This window comes from Pinus tabuliformis, chromosome 5_2, assembly GCF_031772625.1.
Source record: "Pinus tabuliformis cultivar Carrire ecotype Pingquan chromosome 5_2, CPIR1, whole genome shotgun sequence".
NCBI classification, from domain to species: domain Eukaryota; kingdom Viridiplantae; phylum Streptophyta; class Pinopsida; order Pinales; family Pinaceae; genus Pinus; species Pinus tabuliformis.
In genome coordinates this window covers 820833371-820855664 of record NC_142306.1, presented here as the reverse complement: position 1 = coordinate 820855664, position 22294 = coordinate 820833371, and the positions used below count along the sequence as shown (strand labels likewise).

Sequence of the window (22294 nt, the reverse complement as noted above, 5' to 3'; positions counted from 1 at the left end):
CTGTTGAACCTGGTCCTTGGTGAACCAATTGCCCTGGTGAAGGAGGTGGCCTACTTTGAGAACTCGATATAACTATATCCTTTGTTGGCTAGTGTTCTTGATCTGTGTGTCCATGATCTGATCAGTTGTGGCATGTTCCATGCAGTCTGGGTTGAGCTCTGTTGGTGTGAGCTGTTTTGCAATGTCGGATGTGTCCAACAATGGTGGAAAGTATGGTCGAAGGCAGTCTACATTGAACACTGGGTGTAGACTAAGGAATGGTGGGATGCTGAGCTCGAAGGAATTGTCATTGATAGCCTTGGTGATGGTGTATGGTCCATATTGAAGCAGGCGAAGCTTGCGGTGGGGTCTAGCGAGGTGCTCCTTCTACAAATGTAGCCAAACTTTGTCGCCCACCTAGAACTTGTGCAACATTCAATGTTGATCATGGTGCTTCTTATACTTAGCATTGGATCTGTCTAATATATCATGGACCTACTGGTGGATGTGTTGAATGCGCTGAATGAAGCTGTTAGCCCTTTCAACTTTGGACTAGACGTGAGCCGAATTTGCCTGAGTGGCTGCAAATGGTATGGTCACATCAACAGGACATAATGGCTGAAATCCCATCCCTACCTGAAAGGGAATATGGGTTGTTGAGCTATGGAGAGCTCTGTTGTAGCTATGTTGGACATAAGGGAGACTTTCATCCCACGTGCGTGGATGCTTTGAGTTATAAATGTGCATAATGTGTACCATCATCCTGTTGACAACCTTTGCTTGGCCATCAGTTTGGGGATGGAAAGCCGTGGACTTAGTAAGTTTTGTATCCAGCATCGACCGAAGACTGGACCAAAATGCACTCAGGAATCTGTTGTCCCGATCTGAGATAATGGACTATGGGATTCCAAAGTGTACCCACACTTGCTCAAAGAAGAGCTTAGCAGTGGCCTCTATTGTGATACTCTTCTTGCAGGCTGCCATGATGGCCATCTTGGAGAATCTATCGACGACCACGAAAATGCAATCATTGCCATGCTTAGTAGAAGGAAGGCCTGACATGTAATCCATGGAGACAGATTCCCAAGGTCGACTAGGAGTAGGTAGAGGAGTATACAAGCCTTGCTTCTTGATGGTTGGTTTGGCAATGACGCAGGAGGTGCAAGATCTAATATACTTCCCAACATCCTGATGAAGTTTCGGCCAATAAAAATACTTCTGCAATATGTTGTTGTTTTCTCTACTCCAAAATGTCCAATGACCCAACTATAGTGCGCCTCCCAAACCATCTTGGCATGCTCACTTGAAGGAACAAAAATTTGTACCAGGTGGCATAACAGTGCATCCTCAAGGTGAAAATTTGGAACTTTCTTCCCTTCCAGGAGTGTCTGATATGTGCTGTTGAATTCTGGATCGCTCTTTTAAAGATGTGGCCACCTCGAAGTTTCGTGCCCACAGGAGTCGAGCACAGTGATCAGCGCCATGACCGGTGGTCGGCTGAGGCAATCAACGACATTATTGGTGTTGCCCTTCTTATACTTAATGTTCAAATGGAACTGTTGCAGGTAGGTGGACCATTTCTGATGGCGATCGTTCTGCAACTTCCCTTGTGTCTGTATGAATTGTAGGGGTCGGTGGTCTTTGTGGATGAGCGTTTCCTTCCCCGGAATGCAATGCTTCCATTGATGGCAGGGCTGCACAATGGAATACATTTCTTCTCGTAAGTGGGATACTTTCGGACTGTGTCTGAAAGTGTCACACTGTGGTAAGCCACTGGATGCCCATGCTGAGTAAGAACCACACCAATATCATAGTCGGAGTTTTTTGTCTCAATCTCAAATGGTTGTTGAAGGTCTGGTAATGTGAGCATTGGTGTAGAGTAGAGGCGATTCTTCAACTCGAAAAATACTTGTTGATGGGTTTTAGACCAAAAAAACTTTGCTTTCACTGCACCCTTGGTGACTTGACTTAAAGGGAAAGTGATATGAGAGAACCCCAACATGAACCTGCGGTAGAAATTGGTAAGATCCAAAGCTACAGAGCTCTATTAGAGTGTTTAGGGCTGGCCAATCTTGAATGACTTGTATCTTGGCTGGGTCCACATGTACACCCTTCTCATCAATGATGTACCCCAAATATTGAACCTGGGTCAGGCCAAAAGTGCATTTCTTTAAGTTAGCACACAACTTGTGTTATCACAGGGTTTGGAGGACCTGTCTAATATGGTGGAGGTGCTCTTCCCAACTCTAGCTAAAGATCAAGATGTCATCTAAATACACCACCACGAATGCATTGGTGAAGGGTCGCAAGATGTCATCCATTAGTCTCATGAAGGTTGCAGGGGCATTCGTTAATCCGAACGACATTAACAACCATTCGAAAAGGCCCTCCTTGATTTGAAGGCAGTATTCCACACATCGGAGGGTTCAATAGGCACTTGGTGATAACCTGACTTCAATTCAATCTTGCTGAAATATTTGGCCCCTTGAGTTGGTCCAGAAGGTCATCAATCCGTGGGATTGGGTACTTATTTTAGACAGTGATCTTGTTCAGTGCACGATAGTCAATACAGAGTCTTCAGGTCCCATCCTTCTTCTGTACCAATACAATTAGGCTTCGACAGGGTGATGAACTTGGCTTGATGTGCCCTTTATGCAATAGTTCCTGAATCCACCTCTTGATCTCATCATTCTCCATAATAGAGCATCGATAGATCAGTCCATTTGGTAGCGGCGCGCCCGGGGTCAGATCGATGGAGTGCTTGCCTGATAGTGCAGAGGTACCCCCGTAGGTGAGGCAAAAATATCATTGTACTCCTCCCTAACCTTATCCATCTACTGCTACTGTGCAGAGGAGCCCTTCCTGGAAGTCATGGCCATAACCTTCTTCTTTCCCTAAGGGCGAATCATCAGGAAAAAAATTTCTTGGTCTAGGAAATGATCTTACTGCATTTCTTTGTAGTGATCAAAGAGATGGTGATAGGGGGAGCTACCTCTATATTCTGTACAACTTATTGGCTAAATTAATAATCACAAAGCGAGGTCTAGAATCATATACAACATGCCACTTCCACAAGTATGGTTTTCCTAACAATACATCACAAACTTCAAGAGGAGCAACATCACATAGTACCTCATCCGTGGAGAGCTTGATGTTGTAGGGAACGCGGCACTTATAGCTGACGCGAAGGTATCGTCCTTGGTGAAGCCACCCAATGGTGTACAACTATGGATGTGTTGTAGTATTTAGGCCCAGCCACTTCACGACCTCTACTAAAATGAGGTTATTTTGGCTCCCAATGTTGACAATGAACTGCAGCGAAGAACCCTTCACCCACATCTGTGAGTGGAAGAGGCATCCCCCCTCCTCTGGATCTTCAGGCTCAATCTTCTGGATCTTGGTGGTGGCCACGGTGACACTAGGCTCCACATCAATGATCTTCTTCCCTTTGTCATTCCCCTTATCATGTTCTGATTCAGAGTTAGAACATATGTTTGATTTAGAGGCCTTTAGGTCCGACACCAGTGACTGCTTGGCACGACACTCACTTGTGTTGTGAGTGGAGCTCTTATGGAACTCACACCATTTTCCCGTGTGCTTCTTTATCTTTGTGGTGTTGTTACTTGCTTGCGGCTTCTTTGTCTTCGTGGCTTTGTCCTTTGCTCTGTGGTTTGGGGGTGCCTTTTACTTACTTTGGATTCATAGATCCAAAGTCTCGCTTCTTCTGTTTAAACTTCTGCTCAATATTGACAACGTATCAGTACGCCGTGCCGAGCGAGGAAATTTCCAGGAACTCCATGTCATCCTAGATGTACTTGTGTAGACAGCCGCGGTACTTGAGTATTGAATTTCACTCAGTATCCTTGATACGAGGGTTCGTGTGAAGGGTATGGAAAATATTTGTGAATTCCGACACATCTTGGTCCCTTATCTGCCATAGCGTGGTCCACTTTATGTATTTATCTTCATAGCTCCCGAAAGGGTACTATTTTCCCTTGATGGTGTCTCAGAAAGTATCCCAAGTGGGTGCGGCTAAAAACAATGAGGGTTCACTCTCGTCCTTTTGTTCACATTAGGTTTCCCACCAGTGCTTGACGTGTGGGGCGACTTTAAGAAGTGCAAAAGTAATATTTTACCGATTGGAAAAGTCATGAACTGAAAAATATCCTTCCAACATATTTAACCATTTATCTACGACATCTTCATCTATCAGGCCCTCAAATAGGTGTTGCATACTTCCTCCCAAAAAATTTAGAAAATAATGAATAGTTAAACTTAATTCAAATCTCTCCATGTGCAAACATTTCCTCAAGTTTTTCACTAAAAAAAAGGTTTGCACCTTGAGAGATTTAATCCCTAGTGGTGCTTGATAGATCTGTATGCGGAGTTAAGATATATGTATATATATATATATATATATATATATATATATATATATATATATATATATATATATATATATATATATATATATATATATATATAATTGGCAAAACCATGGATTGCTAAAACATGGAGCCCAAAAACTCACAATAATGAATAGTTAAACTTAATATACACAAGTAAAGAGTGTTCTTTGTTATAAAATAACTAAAATAAGAAAACTATTATTTACTCATAAAAGCTGCATAGAATGATTGAACCATCTGTTCTAAAAGCAAAAAAAAATTAAATCTTTTGAATAGAAATCCATATGAATAATTATCAATTGTAAATTAGATATCAACACCATCATAATAGAATATATTTATACCATCTCCTATATATTAGTTATTATACCTACTAGTATAATGCATTCACTTTTTCCTTTGACTAGGTATTAGTTTGTCTTTGACCAAAAATTTATGACGCTTATCCATAGTTTAACAACTAGGAATTTAATTTTTATTATTTAAATTTATTTATTTGTAAGGTGATTGGTTGAGGTCTTATTATGGGTTCTTTAGTAACTTCCATTTATATTAGTTACAAATTTTTTGTTTTTTGTTTTATTTCCTTTTTATTTAATTTTTTGATTTTTTCTTTTTATTTTTTCTATTATTTCTATTTCCATGAATTATAATTTTTTCACAATATTTTCAATTTAAGGTGACTTATTATTATATTAAAAACATATTTTAATAAATTTAATTATAAACAATTATATATATTAATAAAAATAAAACACACACACATATATTTATGTTAATATAAACAATATTATTAGTTAATCACATTTCTTAATTTTTGGTGATGGTATTCAATAATACAATATTTTATTAGTTGTTTTATTTTTGTGATGAAATATTTGTTTTTGTTCTTTTTTTTTGTTTAATTATGCTATATTTAAGCTAAGAGACAGGTCCTAGCTACTATGTAGCCCTTGTTAATATTATGCAATTTGTAAAGATAAAATGAATATATATCATATGTCATGTTAACATAATAGCTATATATTATATTATTATATTTATATTATATTCATTAATTTAGATATTATTGTTAAAATTTCTTTCTAAAATTAAAAGTTTCAATTAGAGAAAAACAATTGGAACAATTTTAACTTTTTTATTAGTTGTGAGTTTTTTTTCTTGCTATTACTATTTCGGATTATTATCTTTTAATTTTGATTTTTCTAAAAAAAATTTGTCGTTTCATTTGTTTTATTTATTTTCAATTTAATTTTAATTATTTTTACTAATAAAATGATAAAATATAAAATTTTAATATATTATAGAAATAAAATAAAAATAATTACTTAATATTTTACATTAACAAATAGATAAATATTTATAATCACATATTTATCCTCACTAATTCTGGCTTTTGGAGTTTTGGTGTTTGGAATAGATTTGCAAGTAGTCCTACCCTTGTTAAAATCTCTCGAGACGTCACCTATAGGCCGGTAGTATAGGAAGATACAAACAATATGAAAGCAAGTCCCATTATCAACTCTGGCCTCTATATTTTGGTATTTGGAATCTATTTGCAAGTAATCCCACCGATATTCCCATAAAAAAAAAACTATTTTATAATAAAATGCACTCTCGGAAAAAAAGAAATAGTTTATAAAATCATTTACACTAAGGAAATTATCAAATCCGTAATGCTTAGTCAATGATAAATGGATTTCTATAATTTAATAATTATTTTATTATTATTTAAACCTTACTTGAAAATTTATAAACTCGATTTGAAAAGGGTATTTGATAAGGTGCTGGGCTGGCATACAAATTATGACACTAATGTCCAATCAATCCGGAGCATAAGTATTATTTTCCGTGAGGATTATTAATCTTTTACTCATGTATCATATATATGGCGATCTTAATTAAATTAATGGTAAGTGTATAGTATATTAATAAAAATAATAACATATTATTTATCTTAAATATAAAAGTTTGATGTTAATATAATATTTCAAAATTATTTTTATAATGTTTTTCATTTTAATTTCATTTTCACAAAATAAAATGTAGGGAAACTATGAATCTCATGTGAATTATCATTATTTTTTTTTAACAGGTAAAATGTACCAAACTTGTAATATTTGAAATAGTGAAATTGATAGAAATGATGACTTTGTTAAAATTAATTAAGGAAGTGAAAGTACTTTTCTATTTTCTTCCTCTCATGTCTCAACTAATGCACGTGCCTCTGGGCATTCCACGGGAACGATATGGCCATTTTGCTTTGCACCAGTGAAAAAGAATGTGAACTTTTTCCAAAGGTGAGTTGAAAGCTTTAAATTAATTTATACATAACATGTTTCCATCTCATTTCAACCTAACCTTTAAGTCTTATCTTTTCACAATGTCAAACATGGTGCCATCACTTCATAATTTGTACACTATGTTACAAGAGACATTATGATCAGAAGTAAAAAATCTTCAACAACCTTAGTCAGTGTCAATATTACTTTCCCACCTTAAATTTAAAGAAAGGGATAACAATAAATATAATGAAAATGTCTGGACAAGTGTGATTTCCAATGAGTAACTTATGAATCATATACAAGGAAGGAACTCGACATAATTTTTTACTACTTAATTACTATCTTAATTTTTTTACTATTTAATTAGTATCTCTATTAATAAAAAGTAATATATTAATTGTTTTTTTAATTACGCTGAAGGTTTTCCTTAAGGTGTAGCGTAAGGAGGTGATGCTCTCACTTATAAATATTAAAAATTTTGGTATAATTTTGATAAAATTTAGTAAATTTTTTTGGAAATCCGGTTACAATGGTTAAGCTTCATGATTTTGGGTGCTCTAGGGGTTTTTGATGATGTTAAATCTATTTCCATTATAAAAAAAAAATGATTCAACCACTCTCAGAATCAAATTTTTTGAAAAAAAATGTTTTCGACCAAAATTGGTTGTACGGATAAAATTGTTTTTTAAAATAAAGTTTTTCTAGCTGTTTTTGTCGTATGTCAACATCGAATGAGTAACTGACACTTGTTAAATCGATGTGAGAAAACCTCTTGCGAAACCACTTAATTATACCGAAGGGTTATTAAAGGGGAAAGCCTTTCGATCATTTTTGTTTACCAACAACCAATCAATATATACCATTTGTCCATTCATAATATGCCACCTGTCCTCACATCGTTGCCCCCTTCCAACAATGGAATGCTCTCCATGCTCGTATCTAGCCTTAATCTTTTCTGCTTTTCCCTCAAAACGTTCGTTACATCCTCAATTTTCCCGGCAATAACCAAAACTCGCTGCACCCAGAGTGTTTCTAAGGGTTTCAACGCAAGTCTAACAGAGCTTCAGCTTAATTTTAATTTTAAAACCTTCTAGAAGAAGACATAAGATCGATTTGAGGGCCCAATATTCATTGCAACCAAATTTGAATTGTTCTACTAGAAATAAATCTATTTCATGAAAGCAGAATAAGACAAGGTTGTGGGGTCGAATCTCTGAGTTGCGATGAATAGACCATGGCCACTCTTAGATATTTTCAAGGGTATTGGGGCTTCAAATTGAATTAGAAATACTATACTTCTAAATATCATACACATAGTCTTTTTGTTTTTACTTTGTTTTGTGTATGGATATGAGAGCATGGAGATGATTGCCACCAAATGGTCAATGAGAAATGTGCATTATTTAAATTTGCATGTTTAATTTTTTTTTAAGCATTTTTGTGAGCCTAGCCTTATAACAGTCGAACATACTACATCATTGAAGCATATCAAGAAATTACATGAATACAAAAAAACGTTAGATATTGGGAAGGGAATTCCAATCCACGTTTGTATTAGCTTTAGTGTATATTTATACATGAGATATGTGGTTAGAACAATTGTACCCACTCTCAATCACATATTTACTTTACTTTATACATTTACCAAATATTACTATCATTTAAATGATATATGATGACAACCATAATGTTGGTCTGAGCAGTTAATTAAATAAGAAAAAGAAACTAAATAACTGATTTGGAAACCAAAAGAATGACACAAGTAAACATAGGGTTTTATGTGGTAAAACCTTGACAGTGTGTCAAGGAAACATCCACGGGAAAGGGATTGGATCTTTATTAAATCAACAATGATTCTCCATGATACAATAGTTTGGGAATTCATCAGTTTTATAAGAGCCTTCTCCATTACATAACCATTGTTTCGGTATAAAACTAACTTGGCAGTAACTAATACAGTTTTACACATATTTACATAATTCATTGTCAAATTTCAACAAAATCCACCTTGACAACAATTTTCCTAATCCCTTGCCCATGCCCATTCATCATCTCTTTTGCAAGCCAAGAGAAGCTAAACACCATCGCAGCTTCTCTATTGTAACTAGATTTGTGAATATGTCTGCACAATTCTCCCGTGTATGGACCTTCTTGAGAGCTATTTTTCTGCCATCGATCACATGTCTCAGAAAATGATACCTTATTTCAATGTGCTTGGTCTTGCTGTGATAAGCTGGATTCGTAGCCAAGTGAATAGCACTCTGACTATCACAAAGTGCATTCACTCTCTCCTGTGTCCTTCCAATCTCATCAAGTAAACCCTTTAACCAGATTGCTTCTTTACTGGCATCTGAAGCAACTATATATTCTACTTTGGTAGTGGACAACGCAACTTTTTCTTGAAGCTTTGACATCCAACTAATTGCTCCACTTGCAAGAGTAAAAACATAACCTGTAGTAGATCTCCTTTTGTCCAAATCACCTGCATAATCAACATCCACATATCCGTAGACTGATCCTTCACTACCATTAAAGATGATGCAATGATCACTTGTGCCTCTTAAATACTGAAGCACCCATTTCACTGCTCACCAATGTTCTTCACCTGGATTTTCCCTGAACTTGCTGACAACTCCAACTGCATGTGAAATGTCAGGTCTTTTAGATACTATCACATACATTAAGTTGCCTACAACATTTGCATATGGTACACGAGACATATACTGCTTTTCTTCATCAGTTCTAGGACTCAAAACCGAAGAAAGCTTAAAGTGGGAAGCTAATGGAACATTAACAAGTTTCACATTGTTCATACCGAACTTTTCAAGTACTCTTTCCACATACTTCTATTGTGATAACCAAAGCTTACAATTTTTCCTATCTCTATGTATCTCCATGCCCAAGATATGTTTTGCTGCTCCAAGATCCTTCATATCAAATGTCCTAGAGAGCTGAGCCTTTAACCTGTTGATCTCTTCCATGCTTTTGCTTGCAATAAGCATATCATCAACATACAAAACAAATATAATGAATATGCCACTGAAACTATTGAAGTGTACAAAATGATCATACTCACTTCTAATAAAGTTCTGGATCACCATGAAGGAGTCAAACTTCTTGTACCATTTGTTGGGAGACTGCCTCAAGCCATACAATGATTTCCTGAGCTTGAAAACTAATCTTCTGATGCGATCTCGTACAAAACCTTCTGGTTGTTCCATATATATCTCTTCATCCAAATCGCCAAGTAGAAAAGTTGTTTTAACATCTAACTATTTTAACTCAAGGTTAAGTAATGCAATTAGTGCCAACACAATATGAATAGAAACAAGTTTTACAACTGGTGAAAAAATCTCATGAAAGTCAATACCTTCAACTTGAGAATACCCTTTTGCTACCAGCCTCTCCTTATACCTTTTGATACTTCCATCAACTTTCCATTTTAATTTGAAGACCCATTTGCATCCAACAACACTTCTCCCTTCAGGAAGTTCTACAAGATCCCAGGTATTGTTCTTGGCTAAGGAATCCATTTCTTCTTCCATAGTTGTTTTCCATTTTTTGCTATCTGTATCATCTACTGCTTCCTGATAACAAGAAGGTTCCCCATCTTCAGTAATCAAAGCAAAAGATGAAGCAAAATCTTCATACCTTTTGGGAGTTTTTCTTTCCCTTGTAGACCTTCTTAGAGTGACTGGTTGCTGAACTGGTTCAGAAACTTCAACAATTTCCTTTGTATCTTCATCAGCTTTTCCTCTAGAAGTCTTTCCTTCCTTTTGACTTTCAAGAAAAGGTCTAGCCTCCAACTGAATTTGCTGATTTGGTGATACCTGTTCCTATTCAATTCTTTCAACATTTGATTTTAAAAGAGAAGATTCATCAAATGTTACATCTCTACTAATGACTATCTTTCGTGAAGTAGGATCCCACAACCTGTATCCTTTCACCGCATAGTCATAGCCAACAAAGACATAACATTTCGATTTTGGGTCTAATTTTGAACGCTGATTTTTAGGAATAAGAACACAAGCATCACAACCAAATATCCTTAAATGTGAATAATCACAAGACTGACCTGACCAAACTTCTTCAGGAATTTTACAATTAATTTCTACTGAAGGTGATCTGTTAACTAGATGACAAGCAGTGGATACTGCTTCTGCTCACAACTCCTTTTGCAGGTTAGCATTACTAATCATTCTTCTGGCTCTTTCCATAAGAGTCTGATTCATACGTTCAACAACACCATTTTGCTGAGGAGTATAAACAACAATTTTATGTCTAACAATTCCTTCATCCTTACAGTGTTGTTCAAATTCTAGAGAACTAAATTCATCACTATTGTCAGTTCTTAAACATTTAATTGATTTGCCTGTTCTTTTTTCTACCATTGCTGTAAATTGTTTAAATACATTGAATACATCAGCTTTCCTTTTTAATATAAAGACCCAAAATTTTCGGGAGAAATCATCAATAAACATTAAGAAATATAAAGCACCTCCATACGATACGACATGAGATGGTCCCCAAAGATCAGAATGAACATAGTCCAAAATTTCTTTACTATTATGACTTCAAGTTTTAAACCTATGTTTACATCGTTTTCCATACACACAATGTTTACAGAAATCCAACTTCAAGGATTTCAAATTAGGAAGTAATTTGTGGTTCATCAGTACCTGAAGACCTTTCTCGCTCATGTGACCTAATCGCTGATGCCATAGGCGAGTACCTTCTTCTTCTTTCTCTAACACAATCGTTGCTTCACTGACCTAAGTACTTCCTTTGAGTCTGTAAATATTTCCGACCTTTTCTGCTTTCATAACAACTAGGGCGCCTTTTGAGACTTTCAGCACTCCATTCTGACCTGTAAACTTATAACCATCTGAATCCAACACTCCCAAAGAAATCAATTTTTTCTTCAATTCAGGTACATGTCTAACACTAGTTAATGTTCTAACTGTGTTATCATACATTTTAATCCTAATATTTCCCATCCCAACAATTTGACATGATACATTATTACCCATAAACATAGAACTACCATTTACAACTTCATATGAAGTAAACCAATTTCTGTGTGGACACATGTGATGAGAAGCACCAGAGTCTAACAGCCAACTTTCAAAATCCTAAGAGACATTACATACAGATAAAGTTTCATCTATCATACATAATTCTTCAGCAGATAAAACTTCGTCTATCATACCTGAATCAACCTGATTTGCTTCCTTCTTTGGGTTATCACACTCTTTTCGTTTCCAACAATCTTTCTTAAGGTGTCCAATTTTATTGTAGTACGAACATTTCGCCTTACACTTCTTTCCCTTTGATTTTGATCTAGAAGATCCCCTTGTTTTTCTCCTCTTTCCTTTGACCGTCCTCTGGCTATCATGGCTGCTGGTGCAGTTGTTTTAGTACTGGATTTCCTTCGTACTTCTTCAGACAAGAGAGCTCCCACAACTGATTCAAATTTCAAAGAATCAGCAGTGCTCAAATTGATTGAAGTTACGAAGTGGTCCCACGACTTGGGCAAAGAACACAACAATGTTATAGCTTTGTCTTCTTCCTAAATTTTAACTTCCATATCTGATAATTGGCATATAAGTGTATTAAAAACATTTAAATGTTCTGCAACTTTTGTACCCTCCTTCATCTGTAGACAGTACAATTGTCTTTTCAAATAAATTCTATTGGTTAACGATTTTGTCATATATAGTTTTTCCCATAAACCTGCAGCTGTACTCTCTTCAACAATGTTAAAGAGAACTTCATCCGCCAGGCATAACCTGATGGTACTGAGAGCTCGGGCATCCAAGTCCTCCTTGTCTGAATCTGTCATGCTACCAGGCTTCTTATTCATCTCGTCCAATGCTTTGTGCAACCCTTGTTGCACCAGCAAATCACTAACTTTCACTTTACATAGAGAAAAGTTGTTCTTGTCATTGAATTTCTCCACCTCGAACTTTGCATTCATCATCTTGGCCATTTCTTTCCTCCTAGGGTTTTATTCTTTCAACTAGGGTTTCTTAAAGAAATTTGATTTGTCTTCTTCCAACAAGGGTTCAATTTTTTCTACTCCAAAAGAAAAATTTAGAATTTTGTTCCATTCCAATTTTTTTTTCTTCAAATTGACTGAAAAAATCTACAACAGTTTTCTAGAAGAATTCCCTTTAAATTTCAGTTTCCTGGACAAAAACCTTCGTTCTTCAATGAAACCCTTTTCTGGAAAAATTTCACAAATTCCCTTTTTTTTTAATTTTAGTTTCTTGAAAAAAAAGTTCTTTGTTCTTCAATCTAAAGAAACCCTTTAATGAAAAACCCTACTTCATCTTTCTGGAATTTTGTTACTGGTTTAAAAAATTCTAGAAAAGATTTAACTGGATTTCTTAAAAAACACGACCTCTGGCCTTCCTCCGATGGAATGAAACCTTCACCCAACAATGGAATATTTCTCTCTTTCCTTTCGACAACAAATTTTCTATCTCCAGCAGGCGTCAAACTCCAAAAAAATGTTTCTTACTCTTCCTTTCGCTGCAACGACAACTTCCTTTTCAACGCCTCCCTTTTTTCTTCACAATGACGAAGGGAGCCACGTTCTTCTGCTTCAGTTTTTTCTCCAACAACAATGGCTTGACTGTCTCTCCAGTTCGATGGTGGCAGGCTAAACGGTGGCTCAATGCGGCAGAGACAAGCTCGCCAGTGACAGCTCCTCTTCAAGCGGTAGTTCAAAAGAATCTGAGCGATCCTCTTCTCGACGACTATCTTCCTCATAGACTTTCGACAACAACCCCTTTTCAAAAAAATTGACGACGTTCTTCAACACAAACGGGCTCGATGTGGGCTCCAATATTTTTTCTTTTTGTAATCTGCTCTGTCAAGCGGTGGACGCGGGCATGGGCATGGGCTCACTATTCCAAGCCCTGACGGTTAATTAACTATGGCTTTTCCAGGATTGCAAATATGGCTTCTGTCATTTTCAGGACTGCTCATCTTTCTTATCGAGGGCTCCCAATTTTCTTCATCTAAATTCAAATCAATGCTCTGATACCACTTGTTGGTCTAAGCGGTTAATTAAACAAGAAAAAGAAACTAAATAACTGATTTGGAAATCAAAAGAATGACACGAGTAAACACAGGGCTTTACGTGGTAAAACCTTGACAGTGTGTCAAGTAAACATCCACGGGGCAAGGGATTGGATCTTTATTAAATCAACAATGATTCTCCATGATACAATAGTTCGAGCATTCATCAGTTTTATAAGAGCCTTCTCCGTTACTTAACCGTTGTTTTGGTATAAAACTAACTTGGCAGTAACTAATACAGTTTTACACATATTTACATAATTCATTGTCAAATTTCAACACATAAGTCTAAAAACCCTTACAATAGCTCCCCACCCTAATGGCTAACTGAAAGATTCAGTGGACTCGACTCAGTGATCCTTTCATAAAAATAGACTCACTATAATAAATTCTAGCCAGCAGACAAAATAAAGGAAATATAATTGATTCAACACATCGGTTTAAGTCCCATTGGGTAAATATTGCTGCTACGTTATATACTTCATAACTATGAGAGGACTTCGACTACTTGTGGTTGGTTGCCGAATTTTTGATGTCAATTATCATTATAAATAAATTTTATCGAAAATAATTACTCTTAATCAACAATTCCAACTAAAACTTTAGTTGATACCTCGATAGAGTCTTAAACATCAATAAAATCTTGATTCCATTTGTTCGAGTCAGCTTTGTGGCTGGAACTGACCATCCCACAAGTCAACAAACACTCCATGCACATTATATTAATTGATGGCTTGCTTGGATATAGTTGATTTTATGCCAATTAAATTCACACATTACATCATTTTGACACCCTTCATACTTGAAATGGATTTTTCACGTGAGAGTTTGTCATCTTGAAAATAGAACACATGAAAACGAATGCCAAGTCGATCCGACTAGAATTGGATGAAGTCGATCGAATCAATCGGTCTCCATACCATGCCCATGGCTAATTGACCAATGGAGCATCCAAACACTTTATCACTAAAATTGTATCATACTAAATTTCATTACCAATATTTTCATTTTTAACTTAGTGGACATTAAAATAATTTATTTCTTTCTTTCTTCTTCACAAAATAGATATTGAGAAAGCACGAGCTTTCTTAGATTAAAATTTTGAACCAGAAGCCTATGGTCCATGAGTGAATACCGCTGCCTTTGTCATCATCATCCCAACACTAAAAATTACAAATAGTTCATACCAACTACGAATTCATCCTAGTTTAAGAGATACATTTTTTTTCGTCGAGCTTAACTCGATTGCATATTCGTTGGGCCTGTCAACCTGGATAGCGGGGCCCTCCTCCGTCTCCGTTACTCACCGTTTACATAGACAGACGTGATTCTCAAGTCAAAACCCTGTCTCTGCACTGTACTCTGGACAGCCTGTATCGGGAGGCAATTCCTATTTCTTACCCCATAGAAAAGTTAATGCACTCTGACATGCAAGGGGAATAGCAGTTTCCTTGCTGCTAAAGTGCCAAAGTCAACTTTAAGGAAATATAGCAGCAAGGAAACTACTATTCCCCTTGCATGTCAGAGTGCATTAACTTTTCTATGGGGTAAGAAATAGGAGTTGCCGTATCGGGAGGGGCTCGAGACTCAATTTAAAATTCCCTCCCACAACTCACCCTTATCCCCAATTGCCCCATTATCTTGTTCTTCCACTGCTCGCCCTTCTCCCCAATTGCCCCATTCCCCACAGCTCGTCTATTTCGCACACAGAAATACCCAGCTCTCAGAGAGTTGCCGTCAGAGCCAAAGTAAGCTATTCCGGGGCCAGAGGAAACTATTCTGAATTATGAAAGTTGTGTCTGTGGTATTTCTTCCCAATCACCCCCATTCCCCATAGCTCGCCCAGTTTGCACACCAAAATACCCAAGCTCACACCCGATTTCTGCTAGAGGCAGAGGAATCCATCTAGGTTTCCGCTAGAGCCAGAGGAAGCCATCCATAATTATGAAAACTGTTTGATTTGGCAGGGGATCAAAGCAACAAAATGAAGCTATAAAGGTCGTCGAAATTGCAATATGTTTCCTTTTGTTTAGGGCCACTGAATATACAATATTTTGGTGTGATTGTCTATTAATTGTGGGTGTATTTTTCCTCATTCTTCTGAACATGAGCTTGTATGTATTTTTCCTCATTCTTCTGAACATGAGCTTGTATGTATTTTTCCTCATTATGTAATCTCCTTGATGATGATGATTTACAATGTTGTATAAATTATTGTTTCAGGGATTAGATTTTCTAACTCTGGTGGTGTATCTCTCAACTCTGAAGCCACCTGATTAATGTGAATCTAGAATATGTTGGGATTCTCATCGTGGCCATGGGTATAGCCACCGTTGTCTTTTTCGGTGGGATACCATTTTACAAGCACAAGCTTCTTGCAGGCAGCCCCATCACTCAGATTTCTCGCATTGTAATCTGTATTACAAGAAAAAGAAACATCAACTTGCATTACCAGATAAAGAAACACCAGCATGCCTTCCAATACGCAGTTGCTTTACAAGAACCACTATATGGATTCTGTTAAATCAAGGCAAACTACGCTATCCCACACAAATAATATTCAACAAGTTACAGATTCTTAAATCATTTCTTGGGTTAAGACTGTTATTCCAAAAAATATCACAGATAAAGAAGTATTAATAGATTGTCAGTCTTTAATAACTATAAACCCAAACCCATTTGTGTATACACAGTTAACCATTATATCATGATATCTACTTTTGGTTGGCAATGCGCTACGTTTTGGACAAATCAATAGCTATGGTGCAAGACCCCTCAGGAAGGTATACTAATACACAGGGAAATATGAATTCAAATCCATAAATTGTCTACACAATAACTCAAGTAGAATAAACACTTATAAACTTAAGTAGAATAAACACTTATATTAAGAATGGTGCCCATCTGGTTCTCTTGCTTAATTTTTAAAATTGTTGCACTAAAACAGAGTACATATTTGTTCATAAAGCAAGTTAGCTCCATGGATATAAACGTTGATTCACATTTCCATGGCCCTTTCCAGGCTTTGTGGGCTTGTTCTTGTAATTATATATGATTGTTGTGTTGTACCTTTAGCCAAAAGAATGACAGGAAAGGATCAACTGTTTTTCAAAGGGTTGGGATTGGTATGTTCCTTTTTGTTCTAAGCATGGTGACTACAATGTTCATTGAACAGAAGAGGATACATGTAGAAAAACATAAAGTTTACAATTGCTATTTTTGGAGTAGCAGAAGTATTTATTTTAAAAGGATTGTAGGAATAATTCTATGATCAAAGTTTTCTGTGAGTGGCTAGTTTTCTAGGTAGTGTCATCATCTTCATAGTTGAAAAAATAAGCAAGCTTTCAAGGATGGTTGGGGAACCATTTAAATGAGTAAATTGGATTATTTTTGTGGACTTTTTTATAGATATTTAGTGTCATCAATTTATGCTTTTATGTTTGTATTGCATGGATATAAGAAAAATAAATAATTTAGGCTTGATACAACAAAATGTAATAAGTTATCTTTATTTTATAAAGATCTACACCTTTTATGAAACATACATACAGACTTTAGTCCCTCTAAATCTGCATGTTTCATCTTAGAAGTTGTTATGCATGTTTCATCCTAGAACCCTTTAGAGTCCACAGAGATATAATGTTTAGTCCCCAAAAATCTAGTCTTTAATCCCCCCAAATTTTCATGTTTCATATTAGAAGTTGTTTCGCATGTTTCATCCTAGAAGCCTTTAGAGTCCATAGAGATATACCTGTTTTATGTTGGAGATCGACAAGAAAAATAAAAGTGAAAAATTCCTTCATTCATTTTAATATTTATTTTTATAATAAAATTAGGAATGTGTTTTTGTTGTTGTTGTGAATATGAGCTTTTTTCCCATTATTGAACATTTCAGAATTGTGGTAGTTTATAATCAGGATTTCCAAGGAGGTCATTCATCTCAAGACTCTTATAATTCAAGCACCCTTAATTATCAATTTTCTCCACAATTAAGTCCACTTAGCTTACTACTCATTTGCAAAACTTTATTAAGTATTATGCCATAAGATCACTCATATCAATTGCATTTACAATTTTTTTCTAAACTAAATAAAAATTATATTAATTCTTACATATTTGACTATGAATGTACACAATATCCAAATTTATATATATTATAAAATGAAAGTTTCAATAAAAAATATCAAATTTCCACCATTCACTTATTCAATTGACTTTTATTATCAAATTTCCACCATTCACTTATTCAATTGAACATAAACTATATCATAATTCATAAATATTGTAAAATAAAAATTTTAGTTTCTTTATAGATTAATACATGTATATTATAGCATATTTGAGAATTCAATTACATTTATTTTGGATCACATTATAGTTTTATTTTATATTTAATTTTGGATTCTATAAATTATGTTGGAGAGTTAAATTTATATTAAATTATGAATTAAATTGCAAATTATAGAATATTTTAAATTATGATATAAAAGTTTTATTAATTTTTAGATAAGTATTTTTTTTAATTATTGTTGGACACCTAATCCTAAAGGGTTAGTGTGGAAGCCGAAAAGACTAAGCAGTCCAAGAGACCTTGGGATCTGAAACCCAAGAGTCACAACATTGTATTATAAATGTACATCTCCTGTTAATAAAAAATGAACTCACATGATTTATCTTTCATATTGTTTGCTGTCCATGTGTGTTTAACATGGTATCAGAGCGTCTTGTTTTTCTGTGGCCTGTTATGTGCATGTCAGTCCTGCACCTCTGCCCATAATTCTGTGTCTGAGCTGCCTTGAATAGTGCTGATGTGGTCTTCATTATCTCTGTCACTGTGTACGTTTTTGTTGCTAACGCGCTACTCCTGACTGACATCTCTGTCCATTGCTCCTGCGCTGCTCCATATAATTAGCTGCTGTTGTTGCACATCTGTCCTGACATTCTCTATCCTGACATTCTCTGCCCTTGAACGTTAGCGCATTGATTAATTTCTGCTGTTGTCCTCTGTCTCTCTGCGCATTAACTGCCAGCGCTCTGACCTGCATCTGCTACACCTGCTCTGCCTCTGCCTGGCTCTGACATTGATTCCCTGCGCATCTGCATGGTAACGTTTTCAAGCAAATTCTTCTTGCTATCCGAATTGATTTGAAACTTTCGAGGGGAATTCTTGGTGCGCTGCGGAACATTCTCCAGCCATCGCAGTCCCTCTGCTCCATGATCGTTTCAGACTTCCAGACAATGCCCTCTATCCCACTTGAAAGATTCTTGTAGAACTTGTGAAATTCCAATGTGTCACCTCCGGCTTTACGAAGCTCAACCATGAAAAGCGACGGAGCTACTTCAAATATCTCTGTAGCTACGGATAAGTGCCCCTTTCTTCCAGTCGTGGCAGCTTGCAGCTTCATCTTATAATTCCTCTTTTGGACACTGAATCCAAGAGGTCCGGCAGCTTCTTCAATTTTTGATATTATCTCTTTGGCAGGGTGTTTGGATGTGAACCTTGTTTCTCGCTTAACAAGACCCATATTGCTCTCAAACAAAATGCCAAGGTTGAGACCTTGTGACTTGGAGATAAGTTCAAATGCATTCATTAACACGGGCTGTGTCTCTTTCTTCTCTGTTACAAGATGGTCCTCAGAGTCATTGAAAACGGCATCCACATCATCCAGATTTATATCCACGTCTTCTTGAAACTTGGGTGGCTTGTAGCCTTTCTTAAACCATACATCCTCTAAAATATCGGGTACTGTAATACGCGTCTTTGGGTTTTTGAAATCAGATTTTTTGCACTTGAAGAAAACCATGAAGGAAAGGTAAAATCGGCTTTACAAATCTACAGTATTGTTAGGCTTCAGTATTGTATATGAAATCGCCGAGTGGGTTTTCTATTGTGCCATCCGCCCAGCATATAGTCGAGAAATCCCAGATCCTTTTAGATATGAAGCAGATGTCGATTACTTGAAGAGATGATGGATTTTGAAGTTGAAGGCATTGATTTATAAAGGGGCCAAGTTAGTCTTTCAAGAGGGCTCGATTTGCACCAGGAAATTGTGTAGATTTTGCAGGCCGAGTTGGGCATTTCCCCTGCTATTTGCTCAACTTGGAAGAGTTATCTCAGTCCATTGAAGATTGGAAGGAGAGGTTGATTTCATGATTTTATGTGGCTACCTGAAGGCTGAATAAAGAGGGCCAAATTCATTTTGCTTGGATGGTCGATTTCTCCTCAAGAAGAAATACAAATTTTCCAGCAAAAGGATCCAAATCAGAAGCTTGTTATTCTGGGTGGAGAACAAAATTATCTTTGGTATCTTTCAGGAATTCTAAATCAGTTTTAAAGAGGACGAATTCTTATTATCAGAGGCTGAGTTTATTTTATGTGCAGACCTTATCTCTGCCAAGGACGAATTCATCTTTCCAGAGGTCTGATTCCTTATTTGCAGCAGGTTGAAAGTTGTTATCATTCCAATTGGTATATCAGTCAATCTCAAGTGCTGAAGCAGACTTTATTGGTGGCTGAATTATATTGTCCAGGAGGCTGAATTAACCCAGTATCGCTGAAGCGTGATCTCCAGGCATCGTACTAGCACTGGATTAAGGAAATTAATTGCTTTCGTGTCAGCTGGAGCAAGTTTCAGGTTCTGCATTGTAATCATTGAAGATCATTCTCAAATAAAGGGATCAGAGCGAATTTGACACTGTGCACATGATTTTTCTTATATAGAATGATTCTTTGCTGAAGTTGTATCGTTGGTAAGTGGACTGGGGTATAAGCATCCTTAATTCTTACTGAGTGTGTTGTTGGAGCCCAGTTTGGGTCATCTAGCCTTGACAAGTAGATGCAATGAGGGATGTTGAAGCGGATCCCTGTTCCTGAATTGAAGTTTACCAGTTGTGCAATGTTAATAACTATCCATGTATTGGAGTGATGAGCAGAGAACAATGGAGTTAAATCATTGGAATATCCAGCAGTATTGTAAAAGGGTCTGCCCATATATTGTTGCATGCGTACTGTGAAGGGTTAGTGACAGAAAGTACTTTTTGGTGATAATTATTAGTAGACCATCTTTCTTGAAGCATTTGGCTGCCAATTCCATCCCTGTACACTATTTGAAGGGGTTTGAAATTCAAGTCTAGCTGCATAGACCTCTGCTAATGGTTGGGTTGTCATATACTTATTTGGATTTCTGAAGAGATATGTTGTATCCATCTCATCGTGTAACCAAGTTCTCTGCTTCCCAGCTACTTCTTCATTACAGTCTGTTGGCTAAGATGTTTTTTTCTGTGTAATTTTGCGCACAATATGTTCATGAAAAAAATATGTCATATGGTATGAAATTGCATGGTATATGGAAGTATATTGAAAAGCTACATACTTGAAGATTTTTTTGAAGACAAAGTGGTACACCAATCAATTTTTTGCAGTGATATTATTGTCAAAATGGATAGAATGGGTGTTGTATTAGAATTACTGAATACTCTAATACATTCTACCATGGACAATACAATTATGATTGATAAAGCAATTGTCGCAAACATTCAAATCTGTTTAAAAAATATACAAGAAAATATTGAGTTTTTGCAGCTGGAAACAAAGCTACAGTAGGAAGAATTACAGCAGTGGAGTCATCATTCTGAACCTGTTTCTGTTCAGAACAATGAAACAGACTCCCATAAACAGCAAGTCAATAATGTTACTGTTCATTCAAATAAAGCAGCAGTTGTACATGCAGATGCAGAAACTCAGTCTGCACTTCCCAAGCCCATCATTAGACCTTGGGAACAGCTTGTCCACAACAAGCACAGAACTGGTCTTGGATATGACAAGGACTTGTCCTTTCATATTCCAGACTATGCCAAGCCCATTCAGTTTCAGAGTGCTGGATTCATTTATGACAGTTCACCTGCTCCTCATGACAGTTCAGCTTCAACTGTTCCAGATTCTGCCCCTCTTCCACAACAACAACAACAACAACAACAACAGATTGAGAAATGCCAACACTGTGATCGAGTTGGCCATCTGAAAGATCACTGTTTTGATCTTCATCCATGTAAGCACTGTCATAAAACCAGTCATTCTTCACACAGATGCTTCAGAAACAAACGTCCTGCAAGAACAAAGATTCATCTTGGATGGATCGCTTCTTGGCAATGGGCATCAACAGCCAAGAAGATATTCCAAACGCATGTCAGAACTTGTTCTAGAGTATTGAACAGTCTTGCAGTTGAGTTTTCTCCATCTTCTCACCTTGTACCTGACAGGGGGGGAAATGATGGTCATCTACAAGCTTCAAAGTCACATCAAGCAAGCCTGAGCCACAACCTGCCACACCAGTTTCAGAGTTGTAGCCAGAGACAAAGATGCCCGTGAACAGATTGAGAACACTTCCTCTAGCAGAAGACACCAGCTTCTTGCCAGTTTTGGAAGAGTTCCAGGAATTGCATTAAGCATTCCAGAGTTGTTGGTCATCCTTAAACCATCACAGATTGAGAACACTTCCTCTAGCAGAAAACTTCAGTTTCTTGCCAGTTTTGGAA

General features: G+C 36.4%; 1 pseudogene; it reads right to left on the bottom strand.

Annotated features, from left to right (window-relative positions):
- Positions 1-18807: 18807 nt before the first annotated feature.
- LOC149161826 (CBL-interacting protein kinase 32 pseudogene) lies at positions 18808-19563 on the bottom strand (annotated as a pseudogene).
- Positions 19564-22294: the final 2731 nt, after the last annotated feature.